The sequence below is a fragment of the Oreochromis niloticus genome, linkage group LG7, assembly GCF_001858045.2.
Source record: "Oreochromis niloticus isolate F11D_XX linkage group LG7, O_niloticus_UMD_NMBU, whole genome shotgun sequence".
Lineage (NCBI taxonomy): Eukaryota > Metazoa > Chordata > Actinopteri > Cichliformes > Cichlidae > Oreochromis > Oreochromis niloticus.
In genome coordinates this window covers 60442060-60463621 of record NC_031972.2, presented here as the reverse complement: position 1 = coordinate 60463621, position 21562 = coordinate 60442060, and the positions used below count along the sequence as shown (strand labels likewise).

The 21562-nt window shown below is 38.0% G+C and overlaps 1 long non-coding RNA gene across 2 annotated transcripts; it reads right to left on the bottom strand.

Moving 5' to 3' along the window:
• Positions 1 to 531: 531 nt before the first annotated feature.
• Positions 532 to 4981, bottom strand: LOC102076044 (uncharacterized). 2 transcript variants are annotated; one of them, XR_002062948.2, is made up of 4 exons: positions 4934 to 4981; positions 1880 to 2091; positions 1495 to 1710; positions 532 to 892 (listed from the first exon to the last, which is right to left on the bottom strand). It is a non-coding gene; the product is annotated as an uncharacterized LOC102076044 (long non-coding RNA). The 2 variants fall into 2 exon arrangements; XR_269425.4 differs by lacking the exon at positions 4934 to 4981 and adding an exon at positions 4511 to 4619.
• Positions 4982 to 21562: the final 16581 nt, after the last annotated feature.

Sequence of the window (21562 nt, the reverse complement as noted above, 5' to 3'; positions counted from 1 at the left end):
TTGTTACCTGTTGAAACTAAGGGTCTGACCGCTGGGGTCGGCATTCACTCAGCTTTCACTCTGGGTTCTTGGCTAGCTTACCATTAGCATGCTGTCCTGTCAGATGCTTGCAAAGAACAGAAGTTGTGTTGGCACCATATTGCGGTTGTTTCTATCCTGGATGCAGTTACCATTTATCTCATCCTTTTGTGCAATAAAAACAAAAGTCCATATGCATGCTCTAGACTGCGTCCCTATTTTCCTCCTCTGGCATGCTAACTGAAATCAGCTGATTGTAGTGGGATTGCAAGAACACGTAAGCATGATTGATAGGCAGGTAGACTACTGGGAACCGGTTTTCTACAAGAAACGGTTCTGGATTCCCATTCCTAGTTAACTCTTTCCTTTCACTTAGCAAATGAATCATCTGCACTCTAGTCTGTACAAAGTGCAGAAATATAATTTACAAATCAAAAGTCGAGCATTATTTGGGTAAATGAGAAGAAATTAGATCCCCCAAACATGCTAGTCCCGAAGCTTTAATATCGCTGTGCCTCTGGTGTGGTCTGTAAACTATGCAAACTAGAAAAGCAATGAAATATTGCAATTTCATGGAAAAATTTTAATCATTTCATTCTTCCAGTTGGTGTTTCAGCATTTCATTTGTGTACCAAATCAGTCAACCAAAAAGGAATGTTAATGTAGTGAGCACAAAACGAATATTTCACCGCTTAACATCATACTGCAAGGCAGCTATATTTAACACCACAATTTAATATGCAACATCACCGAGTTATAAAAGCAGCTCCTGCTGAGGGAACCCAAGAAAGCAGTATTGATTGGAGGGCCAACGCAGTGCTTCGTTTTTATCGACTGACCCCCGCTGTCAGGAAGAAGCCTGACAAGCTATTCACTGTGGAAACACAAAGAACACAAATGGACAATTCAGCTATCAAATGCTGGCAGGGTGAGATCACTCACATGTGAATTTAGTGGAGATATAAGTATGTAATTATCTTCAGATTGCACTTTTAGATTCATATTTATTTGCAGTTCCACATGGACATAAATTAGAGGAAATAAGGAAACAGTGGTCGACTATTACTATTGTCTAACCAGTATGAAATTCAATCTCTTCCACCTTATAAACACACATCATTATGAATTCATATAAACTAGATAATCACAATCCAGAATAGTCATTCAGGTCTGGGCCAAACCATGACAAACACAGGGCACTGGTAAAGATACTGTCAGTCATGTAGTGCATAAAAAGGTTTTCCATTATCTTTATAAACAACAAAAAATCCACCGTAAATTGTCTGAACAGAAGTTTATGTAGGTTGGTAAAAGCTAAACTCTAGCTTATGCAGCATTGGTGGGAAATCATATATATTCATGTGAGGAAGAAAGTTTTCACAAGACTCTGTGTAGTCCTGTGAAAAGCTAAGGACACTCTTACTGCTTCCACAAGAATTAAGAGGAAAAGTAACAGCCACCACTCAAATGACTAACCTCTATAAACCCAGAAGTTTGGGCAGTTTGCTGGTCTGGAGTATTTAAGTCTACATTAACTAAATGACACAATCTCCCCAGGAGTGGATGTCCCAGCAAAATCAGCCTCAAGGTCAGACCATCCAATGCAAAACGTCCACGAACCACATCTTAGGTCACAGTTAACAGTAAAATTAGAAAAAGAACAAGTATGGCTTGAATGGAAGGCTCTTCTCTCTGAAAATAAGAAAACAGCACAGCTTAGGTTTGCAAAATTAGATTTGAATAAAACACCATAGTTCTGAAATAATGCACTTTGGACAGACAAGTCCAAAGAGGAGGTGACTGGCAATAATGCACAGCACCACATTTGGTGAAAAAAACCACAGAATATGAGCATGAAGACCTCATATCAACTATCAGCCGCAGGGGTGGAGGGTTAATGATTTGGGCTTCTTCTGCAGCCACAGGACCTGGACACCTTGCCGTCAATCATAATGAAATCCTCTGCATATCAAAGTATTCTAGAGTCAAATGTAAATCCATCTGTCCGATAGCTAAAACTTGGCTGAAACCAAGTCATGCAGCAGGAGAATGATCCCAAGCACAGCAGCAAATCTACAACAGAATGGGTGAGAAAGAAAAGAATCAACGTTTGGCAATGGCCCAGTCAAAGTCAAGACTGAAATGCTGTGATGGGACCTTAAGAAAGCTGTGCATAAACAAACACTCAGAAACATCAATGAATTAAAACTTCGGAAATAAGAGTGGGCCAAAATTGGTCCACAAAGACCGATAAGTCATAGAGCAAATAATTAGTTAAAGTTATTGTAGCAAAAGGAGATTCTAGAAGCTACTGATCATGGGGTGTAGTTTTTTCAGGAGACTTCAAGGAGTCCTGTGAAAAAGAGACAATCTGTGGCAAATAAAGACTTGAAGAATTCCAATTTAAATCTGGAAGGCAGAAAGGAACAGAAATAAAAGACTGCAATACACACCTATAAACACACACACACACATTTGTATGTCCAAACCAGATTTTACTATCCTTACTGGGCCTGCTTATGAACATGTTGGCAAAAAAAAAATCAATAAATTCATATCTAGCGAACAAAGAGAAATAGTTCCACCCAACAGTAAACAAAGTTACTATTTTTCTGGTTCTACTTTTGGTCTCAGCTGACTCCTGAAGAAAATCTCCTGTTTAAAAAACTCAACACTAACTTGTTCTGTAGAGCTGTTGAACTAAAAAGGGGGAAAAAGCTCAGACCATGAAACCCTGACATTAATCTAAAAATTAAACAGTGTCAGGTGATATTTTTTTGAGTTTGGCACGTGAGTCAAACTTTACGTTTTAGTTCAGCTTCACTCCGACTCCCCTTACACCACTTTAACTCTTCTTAGAGGACATGTAATCTGAAAACAAACACATACTGAACTTTTCTTTCTTTATCTTTTCTCTAGGTCACCTCTCTCACATGCTTTTTGGACTTTTGTTATCACATTTACAAGATAAATTCATTCCAGCTGGTTTAAAGGAAGTGTGAAAAAGAGGTTAAAACAATATTAAAGTACAACTGGGTCATAGCAGCTTGATACTGCTATTCCTTCCCAAAACTTTCACTGAGTTGCTTTGTGGTTCTGTTATTTGTTCAGCCATGGCCAGGGTTTTCTCGGGGTAATGAATAGCATGCTAGTGTGCAGCCCACAACCAGGAGGCTGTGACTTAGCTGGAGGAAGAACCCTGCTGTTCTCTGCCAATTAGAGCCACCCAGTCGCCCCAGCCACCCTGCTGATCTACAAAGAAACCTCATCATTGCAGTAGCTTCTGTAATAATACCAGACTGTACGTCCTGAAGCCAGCATGACAGTTATAGCAAATAAGAATGCTGATCTGCTTTATTCACCCCCAATGTTAAAGTTGTTGTTCAACGGACTATTTATCCTTTTTACTTGACATCACATCATTAGAGAAATGCCCACTTAGAGGGTGAAACAAGACATTCTTCCACTGCCTGCCAGTTACTTTTGACTGAGTTCCTTTTGTCAAAATATGGATAGCAAAGTGCTTCTAGAAGCAAGAATCACAACTCGACAGCCATCTTGGAATGAATCTGTTATGGTCCTGGGTCTTTGATCCAGTATTTCCTGATTTCTGGACTTGATTATTAGCTGTCTTTCATTTGACTTTATGATTCAAGCCTTGTGCCGGTTTCAGTTTCTGTTTTATGTGTGGTATTCCCCTTTGTTCCCTATGTTTAGTTAACCCGATTAGTGTTTTTTGTTTATTTACTTCCTGTATTATTTTGATAGTCATCTGTCCTTGTGACTTGTTCTTAGTTTGCTTCCCTCTGTTTCGTTATCAGCTTTATTTCAGCTGTGTGTAGTTCCCAATGTGTCCCCACTCTGCCCACATCAGGTCTTGTGTATTTACATTCTCACTTTGTCCTTGTTCTTTGTTATGTCCACCTGTACTGCACTGTTTCCTGTTTTCCGTGGTTCCTGTTGTTTCTGAGTACCTGGAATAACCCCTAGTGCTTCCTTTGTTTGTTCACTGACTTTGTTATTTCTTGCTGCTTGCTGAACTACTGTTTCACCTCCAATAAAAGGTTGTTTTCATTTGATCCAGGCCGATCTAAGAGTCTGCATTTGGGGCCTTCGTTCACCATCAGACGTTTTGAGAATATTTGCTAATATCATCATTTTATTAATAGCTCATTACAGCACAAATCACAATAACACTGAATACTTTCATGCTAATTCATGCTATAGACAAATTGAGCATAAAAAATTCCCTTAACTACATCTTTATGTAGGTTTGTGATAGAGGAGTTTTTTGACTGTGTTGTGAAATCACCACCGTCTTCAGCACAAGCGTTCAGGGTCATCACTCAAAAAAAGGTTGTTACTTTGTTAAAGTAATGGACACAAAGCAAAGCGGAGCAATCGCCACTCTGATTCTACTGTAGAAATATGTACAGGCAGAAATGGAAGCTACAGCACTACAAGGCGGACTGCTCATTACTGCCTTTGTTACCTGCTGAAGTTCAGGCTTCACCTGAGCTGGGGTCAGAATACACTCAGCCTCAACATGAATCTGGCTTCTTTGCTGCTAGCTTTATGTTGACATGCTGTGTGTGCAGATGTTTCCAGAGAAAAAAAAAAAGTTGTGTTAGGAGCAGAGATGGGCGCGTTACTGTAATCTGATTACTTTTTTCAAGTAACGAGTAATGTAAGGGATTACTATTGCAAAAACGGTAATTAGATTACCCTTACTTTCACGTAGGAACGCTGCGTTACTGCGTTACTAAAACCGTGATTTTTTGCGAGAATGTCTCATGACAGTGACGTAAGCGAGTGCGACGTTCATGACAACAGCTGTGTGCAGATCAACAATGGATAATATATCCAGTGCGGAGAGAGAATGAGCGTGCAGCGTTTAAAGCGTGGAAGTACTGACCTTATTTTGAGTTTGATTCCATAAAAAGTGACAAAAACATTAGTGTCCGTTGTGCGTGGGAGGAAAACTTCTTTTTACAGTGAAAAAAACCCCTAAACTTCCAAGCAAGCAGCGAGTGCGCTACGACTGTAATGTGAAACTCACAGAGAAACTCGCGGATTCTTCCACTGACCGCTGCAGCACACCTGCACCAGGGTAAACCTCCGCCTACCCCAGTCCTGCTTTACAGGTGAAAATAGAGCAACAGGACCGCTAGTCTTTGATTTTATTTATTTTCTGCTGTGTTTTACTTGCATCTATTTGAAAGAGTGAGTGTAAACACAAAAAAATATTTCATTTTATGTGCTGGAATGTGCAGAAAATAGGTTTAAATGTTAAACAAATTTCTTCCAGTCAGAGAATGTTGCATATAATTAAGTTTTTGCTTGATGCATAAAGTTAAAAGATTTAAAGTTTTAAAAAGAGACGTTTCCATTTGATTACATTTTGTATGATGGATTATGCAGAAAAAGTAGAATTGGGCTGAAAGATCTATCACTTTATTACCTATTCAGGTTGTAAATCGTGTTTTTAAAAAGTAACTAAGTAACTAAGTAATTAATTACTTTTGAAAATAAGTAATCAGTAAAGTAACGGGATTACTTTTTGGGGGAAGTAATCAGTAATTAGTAACTGATTACTTTTTTCAAGTAACTTGACCAACACTGGTTAGGAGTATAATGAAGCTTTTTCTGTCATGAATGCAGTTTTCCATTTAGCAGCTACCGTTTGTTCTTTTGTGCAATTAAATAAAGGGAATAGCCAAACGGTTAAACTCTCACTCCTCAAAAATGCCACAGGAACTGAAATCTGTGCTGACTGTGGAACAAGTGTGAAGGAAGAAAAGGCACATTTGGTGTTTTGCAATGCTTTGCAATGTAGGGAAAACAGAAAAATGTCTATTATATATAAAACTAATAAATAATGAATAAATGGTCTAGTCTAAATGGTTTAGTTTACTCATGTTGCTTTCCCAGTGATAGTTTTTAATGGCATAGCCAACTTCCTGGATAATGCTAACTCAATGCTAAGACAACTTCATTGGTCAGTTGTGATGTTGATCCCTGACCAACACTGTTATGATGATTTAGGACAGGGGTCTGCAACCTTTTACACCCAAAGAGCCATTTGGACCCGGTTTCCACGCAAAAGAATACACTGGGAGCCGCAAATACTTTTTGACATCTAAAATGAAGATAACACTGTATATATTGTTTTTTATCTTTATGCTTTGTGTGAACAACTAAGGTGTGCTGCTTATGAAATCCATGAAGTGCTACAGAGAAAATTAAATTATATTTATGTAATCAACACATTTTGAACTCTTAAAGAAATATAACAAAAGGAAAAACACCAACCTGAACTAAAATGATCCATGTAGCAAACAAAATCTGTTGTCAGCTGCCACCCTTATATGACCTTTGGGCTGTTGGAGCCTTGACCTGACTTTTAAAAAATAACTGGAAAAAAGCACTATGCTGCTGAAAAAGATCCATAATTGGCCTACCTGGGGTTGAAAGTCTCGATAAATGCACGGCGTTTCGGCGGGTATACCGGCTTTCGCGAGTGTGACTCTTATTTTGAGCGATGAAAAAATAATAGCATATAATTTTATTTTTATATTTCAATATCACAATAATCTTCCAATTTAGAACTACGAGTTAAAAAGAACTAACATAAATAAAATACACTTCAGCTAAATACTTCTAATTTATTTGCCCAAACCACACGGAGCCGCACTTTAAGGACTAAAGAGCCGCAGGTTGCCGACCCCTGATTTAGGAGCAAAACCAACATGGGGATATTAAACCCTGGCAATACAACTACTGTATCAAGGCAATTTTTGATAGGGAAAAAAAGGTAATCTTATGATATTAATAACTTGATATGTGTTAATAGGTTGATGTTTTCACATTATGAGCTTCCATAAGCCTTTGTAATGTTTTAAAGCTCCTCTTGTGCTTGAACACATTGCGGTTAAAATGGAAAACTTTCTTTTTTTAATTTCTTTAAACCATTTATAATCACTGTAGTCTCAGGTTGCTGCTGTATATGGATACTACCTGCTCAAAACTATAGGTTCGTAAACATATATTTATTTTTGTTCTTTTGAAAGGTGCTCTTAATATTTCTGGTTTGAGAAGAATTGACAGGCCAGAGCGCCTCACCATCACATGATGGAAAACTATTACTAAGAGTCATGAGGATACCTGAGAGCCTTGGATTGAACATTATGTCCAACCACAAATAAGAAACTCCAAAGATGTTTTCCATTTCTGTATTGACATGTTGCTATGCTACCACATTGTACAGTCCCTCTTTTCTCAGAGTAGAGAACTCTTCACATTCATGGTTTTCAGGGTCTGACAACATAGCTAATGGGATCCCTGAGCACTCAAGAGCTGGATGCCATTCACTTCCAGGAAGCATTAGTAATGTTATTAACATTAGAGGAGAAGAGGCTTTTTCAGGAAAGAGACATGGTACAATTAAGAGGCATGTTTGGCTGGTGCTGTTTATTTCTGACAGGCTAGTGGACTGAAGATTTTATAGATGATATGTGAATAATAATTATATTATACCACACTGCCAAACTGCTTCCTCAATATGTTAGGGCTATAAATTGTCACTAATGAATACTAAAATTTTATGTTAGAATCAAATGAAAGTAGATTTCTCAAATAAAATGTTTGTGTGTGTGTGTGTGTGTGTGTGTGTGTGTGTGTGTGAGTGAGTGAGTGTTAAGATGTAGCTTGCCCATTACTCTTAAGATGAGAAGTCTGACGTTTTATTTTTGACAGTAGTGGAAGAAAAACAACTTCCTGAAATACTCCAAACCTTAAAAGGGTACATTTTGTGAAATGCACTTTTTTTTTTTTTTGCCAAAACCTACATGAAAAGATGGATACCACTGACAAACAGATGCTCACTATAAGTGCTGTGTATATTCTTTCTTCATTCAAAACAGGCAATTTCCCACCTCATAGAACACTTTTAATTTTTTGCAACAATTTGCTATCTCATGGTATCAAATACTGTTCTGTCAGATGTCCTTCATGTCTCCAAATTATGCACAAAGTGTTTGTGCACCCCTCAGGCCATACTCTATAACACAAGTTAACAGCCCATTTTTCAAAGAGCTAAACAGTCCACATTGGGAGGCTGGAACAGTGGTGGTGGAGAAGTCACATTCGTCATCCAGCTACACTTGCTGTTTGGAAACTTTTACTTTTGAACTTCTGTTTGTGCTTTTCTTCACTTATTTTTTACTTTAACTTTTACTTGCTAGTAAGACTTAGGCACCAAAAATTGTTCTGTTAGGTTTGGAAACTAAATTACATTGGGTTGCAAAGCATTAACATTTCAACACACACTTAAATGTGAAGAGTTGTGAGTGACAGACCCATACTTCTACACAAAGAGTATCTTATGTTTATTTTAGCCACACTAAGGACTTGACATTTGACAAAATGGCAGTACATATGCAAATCAATATATATGCAAAGTGTTGTTACATCAGGGCTGGACTGGGACAAAAAAATTGGCCCTAGAGTTTGGTCCAAGCGACCCATCATATATATATGTGGGTGTACAATTGTTGCTGGGTTAGGACATGTGACAATTATAAGCTACACTTTACTTCTTAAGAGGGGCTCATGGTCAAAGTACCCATTCATTTTACCTGAATCCTTGAATCTCTCCCTTCCTAATTATATCACTCCATCTATTTTCTTACCACGTTAATTTCACCTTCCTCTGTCTCTTTCTCGCAGCTAACCCTCACAGCAGCAACCTCTTGTGACGGTGAGGGCTGGTTACTAGTTATTGCTGGAACTACTCTTGATGGTACAGCTGCTAACATTTGACACATTTTGCTGCATCTATTTATAGTTTCTTTTTTCTCTCTCTCTTAGCTTTTCAGCTCCGCCTTTTCACCACAGTAAACTGTTCTACAGCGAAGGTAGGGGATGGGCTGCTTGCATTAAGAGATTTGATTGGGCAATACAGTGTCATTAATGAAAATGAACGAATGGGCTGCTGTGAGTGCTTGTAGGGCCGGCGCACAGCGGCTCTTCAAGTAACCCAGCCCTGTGTAACATCCATATGTACAAGCTTCATCTTTCCAGTTTTTGATAGTCCATTGCTGCTATCTTGGTACGCTATCGGCTGCTGATCAGTAAATAGAGTATTCTATTACATAAAAATGATGGCCTATTGTGCACAAACAGACAACAGACAAAAAAGGCCAGATGATTCGCTCAGCTTAGAAAAGATTAAAAATGGGGGTCTATTAATATATATAGGTTATTAATACTCACTCTAGTTTTTATTAATAATTAAATACACATTAATTTAATTAATTAATTGATTTAGTGACTACCTCTTTAAGTAGTCCAAGAGAAGAGATGCTGACACTAGTGTGTGTGCATGCATGTGTGTGCGTGTGTGTGTTGGTGACTACTCATAACCCTAACCAACTAACCAAGGAAACCATTTAATAAGAAGAAAACCGTCCTCTGTCTTTCTGACATATGACTCATGAAACTCCGTCCTTCTTTAACGACACATCAGTAACATCTTGATGGCGCTTAGAATTCAGTCTTTGAATTGTTGTTTTCCCAGGATGGAATGATTGCACAGAATGCATCATTAAAGATATTTTCTCTAATCCACACAGTGCTCAGAAGTATGCATACAGCCCCAATAATCCAGTCTTTAAGTCTGACGTCACTAGCCGTGTCTGGGCTCAAACTCAGCTGCAGGTCCATAAATCAAACGATCACTGTGGCATCACTGAGAGTTGAAAAACTATCTAAAGTCTTGCATCTGTAATAAAATGATCAGCGTTCTGCTCTACTAGGTGATGAGTTTATCATCCAGGCATCCATGAAAACGAAACAGAATTTATGACATTTAACGGAGTTAGAAATTAGCAGCAAGTTAGCTCGCTAGCTTCCATCTAAATACAATATAGCATGTCCTGACTGAGGGATTTTGGAAACAAATTCAAATGTACAGCTCTGCTATCACTTCCAACATAAATGAAGACAGAAAACTAAACAGCAGTGACGTTTGTAAGGTTACTGAAGTTTGGCTCACTGGTATATAACGATGTGCTACGTAACTGCTAGCGACACAGCTATGTGAGCATAATACAGGGTGGGCCATTTATATGGATACACCGTAATAAAATAGGAATGGTTGGTGATATTAAAGTCCTGTTTGTGGCACATTAGTATATGTGAGGGGGCAAACTCCTCAAGATGGGTGGTGACCATGGTGGCCATTTAGAAGTCGGCCATCTTGGATACAACTTTTGTTTTTTCAATAGGAAGAGGGCCATGTGACACATCAAACTTATTGGTAAAGTCACAAGAAAAACAATGGTGTGCTTGGTTTCAACGTAACTTTATTCTTTCATGAGTTATTTACAAGTTTCTCTTTGTTCACAGCCATTGACATGTCGAAGAGGTTAACACGTGAGGAGCGGATCGAAATTGTGTTGATATCTGGTGAACGGAGTAACCGGGTCATTGCAGCAGATTTCAATACAAGACACCCAAGAGACCACCCATCTCCCATGCTACAGTTAGCAAACTGCTTGCTAAGTTTCGTGAAACTGGTTCAGTGTTGGATTTGCCAAAATGTGGACACAAGAAAACTGTCACTAATGAAGAAACATCAGTGGCTGTCCTAGCTTCATTCAGCAAGAGCCCACAGCGTAGCACTCGCCGCATGTCACTGGAGAGTGGCATTAGTCGAACATCCCTTCGGCGGATATTAGCTACTCACAAATGGCACCCTTACAAACTCCAGCTACTGCAGCATCTCAACGAGGAAGACCCAGATCGGCGCACAGAATTTGCAGAATGGGCAAAACAAAAATTAGAACAGGACCCTCAGTTCACGCAGAAGATTTTGTTCAGTGATGAGGCAAACTTTTATGTGAATGGTGAAGTTAACAAACAAAACCACCACTATTGGTCTGACACTAACCCATATTGGATGGATCCCTCCAAGACTTTTGGAACAACAAAAGTGATGGTTTGGTGTGGTATATGGGGTACAACGATAGTGGGTCCATTCTTCATCAATGGAAACCTCAAGGCCACTGGATATTTGAAATTGCTACATGATGATGTGTTTCCCTCTTTATGCACTGAAGCTGGCACGTTCCCTGAGTTTTTCCAGCAAGATGGTGCACCACCACATTATGGGTGCCAGGTCCGAGCATTCCTAGATGAACAGTTTCCTGGAAAGTGGATTGGTCGTCGTGGGCCAGTTGAATGGCCCCCAAGGGCTCCCGATCTGACCCCCTTAGACTTTTATCTTTGGGGTCATCTGAAGGCAGTTGTCTATGGTGTGAAGATACGAGATGTGCAGCACCTGAAACTACGGATACTGGATGCCTGTGCTGGCATTTCTCCTGCGGTGTTGCTATCAGTGTGTGAAGAGTGGGAGAAGAGGGTTGCATTGACAATCCAACACAATGGGCAGCACATTGAACACATTTTATAAGTGGTCAGAAACTTGTAAATAACTCATGAAAGAATAAAGTTACGTTGAAACCAAGCACACCATTGTTTTTCTTTTGACATTACCAATAAGTTTGATGTGTCACATGGCCCTCTTCCTATTGAAAAAACAAAAGTTGTATCCAAGATGGCCGACTTCTAAATGGCCACCATGGTCACCACCCATCTTGAGGAGTTTGCCCCCTCACACATACTAATGTGCCACAAACAGGACTTTAATATCACCAACCATTCCCATTTTATTACGGTGTATCCATATAAATGGCCCACCCTGTATAAACACGCTAACTTTTTTCCACTTGATAAAAGTTAAAGTGAGGATTCTTGGTGGTCAGGAACAAATGTAATCTCATGGCAGGATGCTGTAAACGGACCAAACTTCAGCCAGGAGAACAACTGAGGTAATTCATCCACAAGGATGAATAGGGTTAGTCATTCATATACTGCTGCATGGGCTGGCTAGAAGAAAATACAAAACATTAAACATGTTAACAACACAAAACCCATATTAAACGCAGACTACTTTAGGCCCGGAAGCAGGATTCGTCACGTCATCACTTAAAGACCGGATAAAAAAGTTGCACCTCAACCAGACAAGTTTGGTTGCCAACAACAAGTGTGCAGCATAATTCTTGGTCTTCTTCCAGACTTTGGCTTTTCCAGAAGCTCAAACTTCAACCTTATTGAAAATTTGAAGGCTATGTTCCAAAGCTGGGTGCATACCACGAAACATACCAATTTAAGTGAACTCCATCAGTTCTGCCAAGAATATACAACCAAAATTATGCCATAACCATCTTATCAAGGTGCAGCTTCCAAAAGAATGTTTAACCAAATATTAGTGAGTTTTTGAATATATTTGAGCATAAATAATTTTGACCCTGAAGAAATAATTTAAAGCCCTAAAATTACAGTGACATCCATGCACATGATGAGTGTATGTAAACTGACCACAACTGTATTTTTTTGTAATGAATAAAGGTATAGTGTATTATTTTTAATGGGCCTTACATGTTTGGGATCACTTATAACATAAAATAAGTCACTTAAGTTACTGCTGCTGCATGAAAGCTGCAATAAACTCAGAGGAAAGACTTCTAAATAGTTGTAAACAACAAATTCTTGAGCTCCTGTTCATATTCTGGTGAAGCGAAGTGAAATTGTGTAGCAAATTGAGGAGGGGAGGACCATGACATGATGTCGTATAGAAGCTATCTGAGCTTCAGTTTTTCTCATTTTTTTGTCCTGCATGGACAAAATCCAACACATATTCACAAAAGGCAGCTGAGCCATGTTACAAGGCAACAGAAATATTCACACTGAACAAAAAAGGAATCACAAATAGCATAATGCTCCAAGGCTCACAACAGAGAGAGAACTCCTACCTTCTAAATTCGCCCTGACACCCTCAAACATTGATGAGTCTTCAACAGCTATACTGTCAAGCCTTGATGTGCCAACATCTGCCAGCACATCTGCCCTTGCATATTGCAGTGGAAAGCAAATTCACAAGGCCCACAAATTTTCACAGCTGATGAGCAGGAAGTGGCAGAGGAGGCTGTCTACTGAGGAAGAGGAGAGATCATCCTTCTCTGCATTTACTGAAAGGGACAGACACCGCATCAACATCTATGCTTTGTGATCAACTGTGAAACACATCAGTGCTTAAAAATATATATTTCACATCCATAACATTTATTCATGTTCATTTTTGTCTGGCTATATTGGCCTCATTGACTTGGTTTTTTTTTAAAGTGGCAGTACAATCTTGACCCCAACCTCTTGGTGAGAGGTTATTGTGTAAAGCCCATGGATCCGATTTTCACAGGGCATCTTGATTACATTTCAGATTCAAATAAAGTAAAAGCAAAAAGAAAAAGATATGCATATAGTGACCCAAAGTCCTCAAAAGAGCTACAACAAGTGCACAGAGCATTGGTGTTTGAGAGCTAGGGGGCAGGAAAAGGGACATTTGCAGATTATGGATTCAGTTATGAAGAATACATTTAAAAAGTTCATAAGGAAGAATTATATTCATTGTTTAAAAGCCCTTTTCCATTTTTGTAGTGGTGCTAGTTTGCATATTTGTTTGCATTTCCTCTTACTGTATACTTCAAATACTTGAAACTGTAGCCTATATAAATACAACTAATGGTGTTAACTGCTATTACATTTCATTATAGAGAAACTTGAGTGATTCGTGTTTCTAGTCAATTCATAAATGGAATACAGCAACAGCATATTCTGTGTCCCACTAATCAAACTTGTAAGTGTTTATTAATAGTCCATGACTTATCATGTAATTTTGTAACATTTGCCCTTTAATTCTTCTGACTTTAAGTCAAGATTTTCAGTACATAAAAATAAAAATAAATAAAAAATGGCAATTTTTAAAGGAAAGGGGAGTATATTATTTATTTATTAAATCCATTAATGGGGGGGGGGGCGCGTGTGTAATCTGTGCGTCCTTTCTTTTAAAATACTCCGGAAGTAACCACTACTTACAAAATACTAACAACACTTATGTGGAAGTTCTAATTTTTAACTGATTGGAGTATTTTACATGAACATTTTTATGGTTTTGTGAAAAAAGTGGCACAATTTAACAGGCTTCTCTATGTACATAAAAGATGTTCATACTTTATTTTGTATGCTAATAAATAAGGGCAATTTATGACGTATGCAACATTTTCCATAAAGGAGAGGCTTTGAGGCTTCTTACTGTTTAATGTGAGATTAGCATGGTCAATGTGAGTGTCAAACCATGAGTGCAAGCCTGCTTTAGAGGTACTGGGTGGATTTTCTTAGCTAGCTGTTCATATCAGCTTCTACTTTTCATGCTAGGCCAAGCTAACCACCAGCAGTTACCTCCTAAAAGAAGCAACACAGACATGAAAGTGATATCTCTTGACTTATTGGCAAGAAAGTGAAAAATTTAAAATATTCCTCTAAGCTTTAATATATATTAAAGCTTTTATATATAAGCCTTAATATATATATGTATATGTATATGTATATGTATATGTATATATATCTATATCTATATATATATATATATATATCTATATATATATATATATAGCCAATTTAAAGCACTTTCTGAATAGAATAACTGAGATCTTCTGATAGTCATGGACGCAAACAGAGCAAAAAGGACAAAGGTATGGCCCCATCAAACTCCATCTTTCTCTGAATCTTGGGCAAATCTGGGCTCTTTCTTAAATAAGCCAGATGGAGTCCACAGACATTCTACATGCTCAAGGACAAACATTTTATCTGGAACATTTTATCAGTTTATATTATGTCTGATTTTTTTCCTTCTTAAGCCTGGGGAATAAATATCCTTGGATCCTTCACCTCTTAAATCCCAATCCGCCAACCTTGTTGTGAATATTTTAAATTTGTATTGTTATGAAATACGTGACCTAGTTTTTATTTGAGAAAGATAGAACATATGCAATGTCTGCAGCTGGACAATCAAGGACACACGCACAGGTTTCATGTAATGAAAAACAAAAATAAGTGTGCACGCAAATATATCATCAGTTGACAAACAACATTAAATTGCCATGTTAATGGCTGTAGACTTCAGTTTTAAAAAGCAAAAGAGGACTGCAGTAAAGCAGATGAAGTACTCTGAGTGTCACCAATGGCACATATTGCAACACAAAAAGGATGAACCATTATTGTATTATTGCGGCACACGCAGTTGTTGTGTTTACCTCCATTATACTGAGGTGGTGGCAAAAATTAAAAAGAAAAATGTCCAGAAAAAAATCATGGAAGCACATTTAAATGATCATTTTGATGTACAAATTTCTTTGCAGGTGTTCATAATTAAAAACAGCTCAAACCGATAATGATACAAACTGTGTGGCTTTTGTAGTAATGGTAGTTAAGGCAGAAGAACATACTTCTGCATTCAGATCTAAATTATGTGAGTGCAAAATCAATCAAATTCTACAATGTCTAAAATATCTTATTATTTTATTATTATTTCATTATCTAAAAACATAAGGGTTTTTAAAAGGCACAAAATCATTTCCTCTGTTTGCCTTTGCAGTCATTTTATGTAGTATGTGGCAAATATATACATTTATCTATATAGAGAGAGAAACAGATCATAAAACAACATATTTGTAATTGATAAGATTAAATTTTAGTATCTCAACAAAAGGATTAATAACAATGCTTGTGTGTTGCCTTAGCTGCTTTAAACCCCTATTAAAACCTTATTAGCATTAAAAATGGTCTTTAGGACTCTAATCTGTTTTTTGCTCTGGGAGAAATGCAGTGAGAACACTTTTAACCCAAACTTTACCATAAAACAGGTGCCAAGCAGGAGCCTGCAGAAGATATTTCTTCATGTAGAGCAATTTATGCATTCAGGTTGTATGTCTACATGTGTCTCTGTAGCGTTTAAGTGGTCTAATGGGACCCAGGTGCTAATCCTAAAGTAGAGAAGAAGAAAAAAAATAGCAAGCCTAGGGCTGATTTTATGTAGCCTATTTGCTCTGTGTGAGTACATATATATATATATATATATATATATATATATATATATATATATATATATATATATATACATATATATATATGTATACATGCATCGCAATAGGTGATTACAGGGTACTGTGTGCAAGGTGCCATTATTCCTCACCACACTAGAGAAGTTAATTGGGGAAATATTGACTAACTGGAATTATTAACTTGCCAAAAACAAATTAGCTTGCTACACACTTATAATCAATATTTCTATATTAACGGTTAATCACATTACACTTGGTAAGCGAAAGCTAAAGCTCATGGTGGTAAACACATGGAGAATTATGACTCAGCTCTGCAGTTCTCCTCACAAAGCATTTACATTGCATCTTTTATGTTTGCGTTTAATGATTCATTTCACTATTATGCACTTTTAATGCCATTCCTCAGTCACACTGCTGTCATCCATACACTATATAAAAAGACTGGCATAGCTTCTGGGTCTGGAAACTGAAGCCAAGTGTGGAAGTACCTTGGAATATAATAGCAAGCAGCAGGTGACTCAGAAAGTCTTATATAGTAGACTATAAGTCCACTTAGATTATGACCTCAGCTAATAATTTCCTAAATATGGTCATGGTTTCAATCCTTTGTTGCAAGATTTATTTAAGGCAAAACCAGATTTATTTTCTAAGTTCAGAAACATGCAGAATAAAGTATATTTATTACATCTATTCTACATTTTTGTAATTGACACGGTAATCATAATTTGTGTGAGTGTGATCAAGTGTTAAGTAGCAATTGACAATATTCTGGTACTTTTATTTTCAAAGAGCTTAGAATCTCTGATTCTGAGTTATTCGAATTTTAGATTTGGTTCCACAGTGAAGAGCAGTGTAATAGAACCCAAGAACTGGAACTGACCCAAAAACCCACCAACCAACCAAGAGTTGTACAGGGACCGAATCACGCATAGCAACAGGCCAGATACCCGAAAACAGTCCCCACAGAAGTCCACAAAACACATTTAGTCTGGTAAGGTAAACTTCAGTGCACCCTCAAATATCCCTGAGGGAATAACAAGCTGGGCCATTGTTCCACGACCAGGATAAAACCCACTATGTTGCTACTCCAAAGTACAACTAATGGGCAAACACTCTCAGAATGGATGATGAGTGTGACCCACTGTATTTGCAGCACACCCTCCGATCATCCCTTCTTATAGATGGGGACCACCATTCCCGGCCTGCCAATTTATAACACAACAACACAGCTTGAGATCTCTTTGGTAAGCTTTCCTTAACCTATTTCAGTAGTCTTCAGGAATAGTTCTCCATCTTTCTTAAAGGACATACAAAGTTATTCTGTGGATGCTGACTGCCTTTTGTTCTCTGTCAAGATGATCTTACACTCTTTCAGTTTTGTTGAGGTCCTGGGTATGGATTGGCCTCCTTAGAGCTGTGAATCACAGATGGGAATTATTAGTGCCCAATGATGTGATATCAAAAGAAATAGGGAATCCACCTTTTCATTTTTCAGGGATCTGTGCTGAATCGAAAGTAATGACGCTCACACAGTTATAACCAGACTATTGAGGTAATAACTTCAGTACATAGCAACAGACTTGAAATTATATAAACCTATCACTTATAAATGACTTTTCTGTGCTTGGTCATCTGAGCAATCAATAATAGATAAGACAGTGACACATGCAGAAAAGACTCCATTATTTATTCAGCTAAATGTTCAGAATGGGAGTTTGTGGTCATCATGGAAGAATTACATCTACATATCTTTCAGCTCCAAAGAATCTTATTGCTGACTAAGGTCAAAGTCAACCTGTGAACATAATGCAGATGCGTATAACAGATTGTGTGGCATGCGGGGTATGTGCTTAAGACAATACCTGAGTCACCGCAAGCTGAGAAGAATAAAGCAAACATCTTCCCCCGCCAGTCCTCCACAGAATATGAGTTTCCAAAATGCAGCAGAGCAAATGTAGACTTTTGTTACCCTTCTGATATAAGCAATGAATACCTTCTTTGCTAAAGTTAGATAGATAAGTGGGTATGGTCAACCGTTGACACTGTATCCAAAGTCTAAATATGGGCCCTATATTAAGGGCCCTTTACTCATGATTCAGTGTAGTACCATCTCATTGTGAAAGTAAAACCATTATTAAAGTGTAAAGTGACTGAGAGGGATTTTTTTTTTCTGGTTAATGATTACAGTGTCAACACTCAAATTCCTTCACATTTCTATCTCACCACTGACACCTACACTTTCGGTTTTCCCATATATGCACGCTGCCAGTACATGAGTTTTGCTTTAACCTTGAACTACCCGGGAATCTTTCCCACCGCGCTTCCTCTGTTTTCTCTCTCAGTACAAACAATCCCTCCCGATGAAGCAGCGCGCAGAGTGGTGACCCACAAACGCTCTCCTGGGATGTCAAACATGGTCGCCCGCTGATGATTCAAACTGGTTGACACAGGGAGTATTTAGAGGGATGAGCCTACTGCCTGCATGTGCAACCCATTATTTTCTCTAAGTGTCATCCACCGGTGCTGCCTCCTCCTGTTTCACATCCTACAACTGTCTTTGAAACACAAGCCTTTCAGGGGAAACAGCCTGTTTTGTTCAGTTTTAGTGTGACATTTTTATGAGTCTGCAATTCTCAGGGGAGTAGCAGCCTCAGCTCAGTGTATTGTTCCAAAAAGTTTCTAATAGAGGTGGGTTTTCACGTAGCAGAAGAGGACTAAAGACTCACACTGTCTCTTTCTCTCTATATAACCCATAAACTCTCCATCTTTTCTCTCCATATCACTTTCCTCTATGACCATCTCTGCTGGGTCTAATTTCCTTCCATTTCCCTCCAAACTGTCTCACTGTGGTGTGTGCGTTACAAATCACATACCACACACTCGCTGCTCCGCTGGGGCTCTGCCTCAATCTGACACTAGTCGCCATCTGTAAATGGTTTCAAGTCAACCCAACGGTTTAAATCAAAAATATGAAAAACTTTTAATTGATTTATTTGATGATAATCTACAAAACCTCAAACATGAAAAGCAGCAAATTTCTTTGTCAGTACAAGGACAGCTAATTAAACAGATAATGGGTTTCATCAGTAATACTTTCTTCTTCCAGCTGGGCATTTTCTTTTTTTCTCTCTCTTTTTTTTTAATATAAGCCAGGACCGAATGAGTGTGACTGTTGTCTCTTTGGAAGCAGCTCAGTTATCAGTTTGCATTTGCGTGATCTATTTTAATGAGATATCGCTGCGCGTTTATTATAATACTTAATGCTGCAATCTGCTTGTGAGCTAGCCCAGTCTGGCAAATACATATGCAGCTGCACTGTAAACAAACACATATGCCGTCATGCACCGTGTACACAGCCACATGCGAATAACTATCGCTGATCACGGGCTGTTTCCATGGTTTCCCTCTTTAAAATAAAAATTAATCCCCTGATCCTGTGTTGATGCCTGAGACAGAGTTTATTTGCTTCTTTCCATGGATGCCCTTATTTTTGTTTCATAGTTAAAGATACAAAGAGGACATATACAACTGAAATGACTGATCAAACTGGTGCCATGTTCCTCACCATAAATGTGAAACATTTAACCTTCACCAATATTCTCCCAAAACATTCACAGCTAGCAGCTGGCAGTGGCCAGTGAATACGAGGAACCCTGTGGTCATCAGAAGTGACTTTTTTCATTTTACACTAAATAATTGTAAACAAAATGCACTGAGAGTCCCTATCTACAGAAACCAGAGACTAGGCTATCACTTTTTCTTCTAAGGACATTACTATTGCAGAAGGCTTTTACTCCCACAATATTATTTAATTACTTAGTAGCGAAAACCAATAATTACCACTGTATTACTTCATATCATTAGTTTTCTGTTACACTAAAACATATCGGTCAGTCCTTCCCGTTGCAAGCAGTCTGTAAATTCAGGCTACATCTGAAGCATATAGTGTAATCATTCTCCTGTTGACCCAATCACATCCCATGATAATTAAAAGGAGGAAAATGAATTTGCTACAGCTCATTGTTTTGATCTGTATTAATCAACGAGTAAAGTCTCTAAATAAATTATGCTTTCTGAATTTCCTGGCAAGTATTTCCTCTGGCGCCCTGCTGTGCACATTTGTCAACTGAGCCAAACATGTTCAGAGACCAAAGTCACTTTTCTGAAAGCAAACGGACTGAAAAAAAAGGCCAATGGCAAACGGTCATACTTAATCAACAGCACTGTCCTCCCAGAAAAATTGGCATTATGTCATAATGTTTAGTAGTCATTATGACACAAAATATCCTAAGTAGCATCTTTCCAAAGAAGAATTATGAAAGAGACATGAGGAAAACAGCTGAACCTCCAGCAGCAAACAAGGTTAATTTTCACTTGAGTCACATCTTTAAGTTCAGTATCCAGTTATCTTCAAAACAACCATCTAGAAAACAACATAATGGATGGTTCAGGTTGCCAGACATGTTTGTATGTGTCATCCAGGACACTGACGTCTGGAAATTTGGGGATTTTAGCAACCACTTAATTCCAGTGCTTTATCAAAACATTTTCCTGCCTTAAGAAGGTTGAAACTGCAAAAATAGCTTCATGACTTTCTTTTCTGAGAATAAATACTGCATATAATCAGGTAGGTTTATAATGGTAATAGTTGAAATTCTGATGCCAGAACTTCAGCTGATTTTTAGATGAATCTATTAATACAAATACTCTAAAATATATTTTAAAGAGTCCTGCTCTGCATGTCTAAAATACTTTCTATGACCCACAGCTGGATTTATATCTTCTAAAATTACTCACATGGCTAGTCAAATACATTATTTATGGGTTACGTAACTTCCTGTAATATGTCTCTGCATTGGTTGAACTTAATTGTGATTTATTCAGCACCTGTCTTTCGTTCTGTTCATGACAGCTTTGCTTAAAAAGGTGTCTGCAGGTAAAAGTGACTCATAAATGAATAAATTTAAATAATTTCAAGATTTTTTTAATCTATAGTTGTCTGGATATAACAGCTTTTCTGCTCTGATCCATGTCTCCAGTCTATAATAAATTTAATTGTCATATACATCTCAAAATGTGTGGGTTCAGTCTCCAGTTATAAATCTGTTTTTAACACTGCAATAAAACCTTCTTCTTTTTTTCCCCTTTAAATGAAAAGCTTTGTGTGAAAGTGTGGGCTGTATGTTTGCATGCCTGGGATTCTGCTTCAGGTAACATGACTAAGAATATCCTCTAGTGGTGAAAAGAGGTTGTGTAAGGACGGTGGATGCTCAGAGTCAGTGTGGTGTGCTCAGCATCCACTTGTACATACAGTAAAGTGGCCACAGGCTCTGAAGGAACATCACTGAGGTTAGACATCCATAATCATAATGATTATAAAAGAGAAACACATCAGGGCTTCTAGTTTTTTATAAATCTCTCACAAGCCTGAAAGAAACACTTGAGATGCAAGCAAGATGAATCTGAAATATAACTACCGACAGGGATGAAAAGCTACTGTATTTAATCATTAGTAATTATTAAAC